The sequence below is a fragment of the Dipodomys spectabilis genome, unplaced genomic scaffold, assembly GCF_019054845.1.
Source record: "Dipodomys spectabilis isolate Male_0828 unplaced genomic scaffold, ASM1905484v1 ptg000065l, whole genome shotgun sequence".
NCBI lineage: Eukaryota > Metazoa > Chordata > Mammalia > Rodentia > Heteromyidae > Dipodomys > Dipodomys spectabilis.
In genome coordinates, this window is record NW_024870742.1 from 3,512,184 (window position 1) to 3,520,777 (window position 8,594).

Genomic DNA, 8,594 nt, shown 5'->3' on the forward strand with positions numbered 1-8,594 from the left:
CTTCTCAGATTTTTTCCTTCCTGCTGTCCCACCACTTTCTTCCATCCAGGAGCTCCCATTTTTATCTCCCCTTCCAGTGCTCTGAAAATACGACCTATATATAGGTTGTAACCCTCCTCACTCAAACGGGTCTCCTGTCTAACAGTTTTCAACCATCACTTCCCACACTGCCCAATGTTCAATCACTTCTTGACAGCTCACCATGTGAGGTTAGACACCTCCACCTTTGGCAGCATTCCCCACACTCTCCGGGGGGGCAGGCCAAGAATTTAAAATGATAATCAGCTCCCACAGATAATTCTGTCCCGACTGGTTATTACAGTATCCTCATAGTGAATTAGAAGAAATTGAAGTTGTATATGTCACTGTTATATAACAAGCTTGATGAGACATCACTATCCCATTGTGACCTCATCACCACGGTGACATCACAAACTCATTGTGATATCACATTGCCATTGTGCCACCATGATCACATTGTGATGTCTCAAACTTACTGTGATCTCAAAAGCATTGAAAAAAGCATGCCCTTTGTGACATCACAGACCTTTGTGTACCCATATCACTTTGAGCTAATGACAATTGAGATCTCAAAACCTTTGTGACATCATTACCAGTGTAACATCACATTGTCATTATGACAACATCAGCCCATTGTGACATAATAAAACAACATTGACATCGCAGCATTATGACATCACAATGTCATTGTGATGTTACAGATACCTTGGAATGCCTATTCTGTGATTTCATTCTATATCAAATGTGGCAGGTGAGTTGATATCAGAAATACATTGTGAGGGCTGGGAAGGTGGCTCAGTGGTAGAGCGTTTGCCTTGCATGCTCAAGACCCTGGGTTCGACTCCGCAGCACCACATAAGCAAAAAGAAAAAAACAGAAGTGGCGCTGTGGCTTAAGTGGTAGAGCGCCAGCCTTGAGCTGAGAGCTGAGGGACAGCGCCCAGGCCCAGAGTTCAGGCCCCACGACCGGACTCAAAAAGAAAAAAAAAAGAAATGCATTGTGACCACTAACCATTATGATATCACAATACCTTTATGACACCATATTGGCATTATGATATCACTAACCCACTGTGACATCATAAAACTGCCCTATCCTCATAATTTTTTGACATGATTCCAGTGTGTTATCTTTGGCTTCTCTGAGTTCATAAATTGTTTAACTTATAATACTTCAGGTATGACAAGTGATATCATAAATCCACTGTGACATCATGACCATTGTGACATCACACTGCCAGATGTCATGACCACTGAGTGGCATTATGACACAATCCTGTTAAAACTCATTAAACTTGTGCCAATATATTCCTTTGGAGAGACCATTAACACTTGTGAACTTATATATTCATTGTCAATTAGAGATCTGGCATGAGACTGTGAGATCACCATCCCATTGTGAAATCGCAAATCTATGTGACCTCCTCAACTGTATGGCATCACCAACTGTTTGTGACTTCAAAAAAATACTATCTCATGTAATGGTAACATCACATTGTCAATGGGATTTTCACCATTGCATTTTCACCAATCTATTATTTCCTAGTATTTTACAAAATTCATGGCCTTTCTGGTTTCTAGCTCCTTATGTGAACTCGTATCTTGTGATCTAGTAGAATGAAATTGGACATATAATGGTGATATCACAAATTCATTGTGACATCACTATCCATGTGTGACCTTATCACCAAAGTGATATCACAAACCCTTTGTGACATCACCTTACCACAGTGATATCATGATCACCTTGTGACATCCCAAACCTGTTGTGACCTCTTAGCACCTTTGAAAAAGCACAAGGTGTTTGTGACATCACAGTCCCTTTGGGTAACCATGTCTTCATTGTGAACAAAGGACAACTGACATCAGGCATCCCATTGTACCATTACAAATGCTTTGTGACATCATCTCGAGTGAGATCACGTTGTTATGATACCAACTGCCCACTGTGACATATCAAAATGACAATGACCTCATAGCATTATGACATCACATTTTCATTGTGAGGTCATAGAGACAATGTGATTGCCTATTCTGTGATTTCATTCTATCTCAAATGTGGCATATAGGTTGATTTCAGAAACCTATTGTGACCACATCACAATTGTGACGTTAAATCCCTTTGTGAACTCATGTTGACATTGTGATATTATTAATGCAATGTAACATCACAAACCTGTCTTGACCTTACAAATTTTGTAATAAGCGACTACCTTGACCTGAGCTGGATGCCCAGAGCTAAATGCAGCCTCAACCACGAATCCTCAGACCTCTCAAGATCAACCCAGCCATTGTTAACTGGTCTGCAAACAACCAGCCCCCAACATAATGAACTCCAAAGCTCTACACTTCAAAGGACAAGGCTTTTTCCTTTTTCTTCATCCTACTTCTATCCAGACCTGTCCTATCTTTCAGGTCTTTTCAGTTTTTCCTTCAACCATTCCCTTCTTCTCTTCAGGCTGCTCTATTCTTGACAGACCTGCCCTGCCCTACCCAGGTGGCCAGTTGCCATCCTTCACCACCTGCTCTCCCTCAATTTCCTCTCCTCCCAGTTCTTTACCCTCCTGTAGTCTCATCACTTCTTTCCTTCCAGGACTTTCTCCTTTTTCTCTCCCCTTCTGTTGCTCTGAACATGCATCTTATATATAGGCTGTACCCTTCCCCCACTGGAATATATTTCCTGCATAAGAGTTTTCAAACATAACTTCCCAAATGTCCATGCCAAATCACTTCTTGGCAGTTCACCATGTGGGGCTTGACATCCGATCTCCTTCAGCAGCATGTCCTTCCCCCTCCAGTGGCAGGCACTCCCCTCTCCGGTGGTCTAGACCAGGAGGCCATGATAACTATCTGTTCCCGTGGATTATAGGGGCACTGCTGGTTATTACAATGTCCTCATGGTGAACTAGGAGCAATTGAAATTGGACAAATAATTGTGATATTACAACTTGTGACATAACTAACCCATTGTGACCTCATCACCACTGTGACATTACAAACCCATTGTGAAATCACATTGTTGTTTTGACACTAGGATCACACTGTGACATCCCAAATCTATTATGACCTCTTATAACCTTTGAAAAAAAATACATAGCTTTGTGGCATCACAGTCCCTGTGTGCACCCAAATCCCCACTGTGAAATAGTAACAATTGAGAATCATACATGACATTTTTAACATCAAAAACAATTTGTGAGATCATCACAATTGTGACATCACATTGAAGTTTTGACACCATCTGCTCATTGTGAAAGCACAAAACGAAAATGATATGATAGAATTAGAACTTCACATTGTCATTGTGACATCATAGACACAGTATGAATGCCTTTTCTGATTTCATTCTATTTCAAATGTGGCTTGTAGGTTGATATCATAAACAAATCATGAACTCATAACCATTGTGACATCACAATCCCTTTGTACATCACGTTGCCATTGTAATATCACAAACCCACCGTGACATCACAAACCTATCCTGTCATCATCTTTTGTGACATGCTGCAATTCTGATACCTTAGGCCTTTTTGTCCTCATAATCTGTTGTCGACCTCATTAGATTTCACATATGACATTTGATATCACAAATTCCCCGTGACATCATGACCATGGTGAGATCACACTGCCAGATATCATAACCATTGTGCCAAATTATGACATCACAAACCTTTTAGGATTTCAATATATGTGTGACAACACATACTTTTGGAGAAGCCACAGTACCTTTGTGAATTCATATACTCATTTTAAGTTAAAGACAATTGAGAACCATCATGTAATTGTGACATGCCCAACACATTGTGGCATCACCGATCTTTTGTGACTTCATCACGAATGTGGCATCATCAACTAATTGCGACCCCAAAAGAATATTTTGAAATGATGTAGTGAGTTCATATTGCCATGGTGATATCACTGTCCTATTGTGTATTCACAAACCTAATATGACCTCATAACATTTTTAAAAATCCATGTCCATTAGGACTTCAAGCCCCTTTTGTGAACTTTATGCACATTGTGAAATACTAGCAATTGAATTGGGACATGTGTTTGAGATATTACAAAATCATCATGATATCAAAAACCCATAGTGACCTCATCACAACTGTGTATCATAAAGCTATCATGACTCCTAAGTACCTCTGAAAACACACATGGCATTTGTGACATCACAGTCCATACGTGTACCCATATCCTCATTGTGAACACATGACAATTGAATTCATATATGCCGTTGTAACATCACAAACCCTTTGTGACCCCATCACCACATATTCATTATGACATCATTACTTCCTTGCAACATCACCAATTTACAATGACCTCATAGCATTATGACATTATATTGTCATTGTGATGTTATAGACACATTGTAAATGCCTATTCTCTTATTTCATTCTATTTCAAATGTGGCATGTGGGTTGATATCAGAAAACCATCGTGATCTCATAAATATATGGCATCATAATCACTTTGTGACATCACAGTGCCATGGTGATATCACTAACACACCGTGGCATCACAAATCTGCCCTGTCCTCATAAGTCTTGAGATGTGCTGCAATTGTGGTATCTTAGGCCCTTTATAAGCTTGTAATCTGCTTTAAACCTTATAATATTTCAGTTATGATATGTGACATCATAAATCCACTGTGACATCATGATCATTATGACATCATACTGACAGACATCATGAATATTGTGTCACACTATGACATCACAAGCCTCTTAGGACATTTGTGACAACACCTGCCTTTGGAGATACCTCAGTCTGTTTGTGAACTCTTATTCTCTGTGATTTCATGACAAATGGGATTCTTTTTATCATTTGGATATCACCAACCAATTATGACATCATAGATCTACGATTACTCCTTATCTGTATGGCATCAGAAACTAACTGTGACATCAAAATTTGTGAAGTCATAATATTACACGATGATCATGACATCTGTCAGTGTGATAATCACAATGGTCATGATGTCACAGTGGATTTCTGGTATCTCATGTAACACATGAAATATGAGGTTGAAAACAAATTCTGAGGGCAAAAGGTCTAAGATATCACAATGTCAGCATGTCACAAAAGTTATGAGGACAGGAGAAGTTTGTGTTGTCACATTGTGTTAGTGATAGCACAATGGCACTGTGATGTCACAAAGTGATTATGATGTCAAAATGGTTATGTAGGCACAAAAGTGCCTTTCTCATATCAATTCTCATACTACAGAATCACAGAATAGGCATTCACAATAGCTCTATGATGTTATAATGAGAATTGTTGTCATAATGCAATATGTCATTGAGTTTGGTGATGTCACAATGAGCTGATGTTTCCATAATGAAAAAGTGATGTGACACTGTTGAGGATGTCACAAACACTTTTTGATGTTATAGTGGCATGTCTGATCTCAATTGTCATTACTTAACAACAAGGATATGGATACACAAAGGGCATTTTTCAAAGGAGTTAGGAGGTCATAATAGATTTGAGATTTCACAATGGAATCATGATGTAACAATGACAATGTGGTCACAATTGCTTTCTGATGTCGTGGTGGTGATGATGTCAAAATGTGTTTGTGATGTCACAACGAGTTTGTAATATCACAATCAAATTTCCAATTTCAGTTGCTACCAGTTCACAAGGAAGATACTGTAATAATCAGCAGGGTCCCAATAATACATAGGGTCCAATAATCAGCGTGGCCCCATCTCCTGGCAAGCTGGAGAGGACAAAGTATGCCACCAAAGAAGGTGGGGCATAGGGTGGGAGGTGCTGGTGCATTAATCTCCATGTGTTGAGCTGTTAAGAATTTATTGGGCTGTGGGCAGTTTGGGATGTGACAGTTGAAAAATGTTAGGCAGTTGGAGTGGAGAAGGGGTACAGACTTCAATAGAAGTGGAGAGAAAAAGGGAAAAGCCCTGGAAGGAAAAAAGTGGTATGATAGCATAAGGGGAAAGACCTCGGAGGAGAGGATGTTGAGGGAGAGCAGGAGGTGAAGAATGGCAACTGACGACCCAGGCAAAGCAGTTCAGGCCTGTGGAGAGTGGAGAGGCCTGAAGAGAAGAAAGAACTGGTAGAAGAGATAAAGGGAAAGACCTCGAAGAAAGTATAGGACTGTGAAGGAGAGACAAAGGAAGGGGAGAAAAAGGCTTGCCCTTTGATGTTTGGAGCTCTCGATATCATAATTTTGGGGGTTGATGGTTTGGAGAACATTTATTATATTAACTGTGTCTCGATGGATTCTCTTGAACTATAAAGGTCCTAATTTTTAGAGACCACATTGACATAATCCATTTGGATGGCAACAGGCCTTGGCCCCAGAGAAAAATCCCCATAGGAGAGAGTGTCAGCACTCAGGGTTGAGAGTTTACCTCGAGTGTTTGTCTCCAGAGGACCAACAGGGACAAAAGTCATTTAGGAACCTCTAAGGCTACGTCTGGGCAAGCTTGCCAGCCTGTTTTGAGGACCCCCTCTAGAGGTCAAGTGTGGCTTCCTTGGGAAGCCATCTGGGAACTCTTTGAGAGGCTGTGTAGGGCTTCCAAAGAAAGCCATCTGGAACCTCATCAAGAGTACATCTGTGACTTCCTTAAGAAGCCGTCTGAGATCTACTCTGGAGTTCATCTGGGGCCTTCTCCAGGGGCTATCTTGGACTTTCTCCAGAGGTCATCTGGGGCTTCTTCAGGAGGCCACCTGAGACCTCTTCAAAAGTAGTCATTGGGGCTTCGTTATGAGGCAATCTAGGACCACCTCCTGAGGTCATCTGGAGCTTCTTTGGGTGGTCATCTCGGGTTACCTTGATGAGAAATGTATGACTATCTTCGGACATCATCTGTGACTTCCTTGAGGAGCCATATAGGACCTTCTCTGGATGTAATCTGTGGCTTTCACAAGAGGGTTATCTGGAACCTCTTCTGAAGTTCATATGTGGCCTCTGTGAGTGGCCATCTGGGAGCTACTCGAGAGGTAATCTCAGCCACATTGAGAGGACATCTGGGACATCCCTTGGAGGTCATCTAACACTTCCTTGGGAAGCCATTTGAAACCTCCATGAGAGGTCTTTTAGGGCCTTCTAGGAATGACATATGTGACATCCTCCAAAGATCATCTGTGGCCTCCTCAAGAGACAATCTGGGACATTCTCTCTGTCATCTGGGACCTCCCGTAGAGGTCAACACTGAGAGGCATGGAAGATGTGGGTTGTCTGTGGCTATTGGTCTGTGTATGTATGCTGATAGTTCTGTGTCCTGTATGCATCTCTGTTTACTCTTTTTCTCAGGATGGGAGAACAAGGCCTAAAGGTGTCATATCCAAAACATATTCTCCTCCAGGTTTAGAGAATTCCTCAGAGGAAGATGCACTGATGTACTCTCTCTCCTATTCTTTGCCATCATCACCTCTAATGTTAAGTCCTCCCATACCAAAAGTGGTTACTTGTACCAATCTGAGGTGGTGCAACGTGGTATGTTACCCTTATTACCTTTGAGACAGGAACATGGAAGAGATGGTGGGCAAGCCCCATTTCTAATATATGTTCCCTTTACAACTAGTGACCTGTATAACTGGAAACAGCAAAATCCATGCTTTTCAGAAAAAAGGGGCTCATTACTTCGTTAGAGACAGTAATTTTTAAACACAAGCACATCTGGGATGAGTATCAGCAAATTTTACAGTCACTTTTCACCTGGTAGAAAAGGGAGTGAATCCTGCTTGGTGACTTGAAGGTGGTCCTTCGACCAGAGAGTAGCCCCACTATTGAACCAGCAAGTCTTTGCACAGACTTACCCAAGCTGAGACTAACAGCAATTGAGGTATGGAGGTGCTTACCTATTATTGCCAGGTTCTGTTAGCAGGGATACCGCAGTGGCTAAAAAGCCAAATCATCAATTTAAGGTGGGTGAGATTTTACAGTTCCCCAGTGAGTACCCTAATGCTTTTCTGAAACTTCTCCCAGAAGTCTATAGGATGTATAGGCCTATAGATCTTGAAGCCCTGGAGAATGAAAGAGTCCTCCTAAATATGGCATTTGTTACCCAGACAGCCCCAAATATTAGAATAAAGCTTCAAAAGTCAGAAGGTTTTGAGGGAAAAGTTTATTCTACTTTGGAATTAGTCGCCCAGAGGGTGTTTGTTAACAGAGATACCCGGGAAAAAGAGTCTAAGAAAAGGGTTTGAGTTTTGGTAGGAACACCAGAATAGGGATCAAGAAACCCTTGGCAAAGACAGTACAATTCATTTGCAAATGGCAATAGGGAACCTCTAGGACTACATCAGTGTGCTTATTGCAACCAAAATAGACATTGGGAAAAGGAATGCCCAAGGAGGAGAAAGATAGAAAATGACAGGTTAATTAATCACATTAACCACCTGGAAAATGTGTTCATATATCTGGAGAAACATGCAAAGGAGCTTGGGGCTCTGAATTCCAACTATGTTTAATTTAAAAAGCAGCCCTTTGAAATTAAGAAATGTGGCATAGAAAAAATTCCACCATTCTATCTCAAAACATAGTCTTATAAAAGACTGAGTCTCCAATATATACCAGTCAAAACCCACCAAGAGATTAAA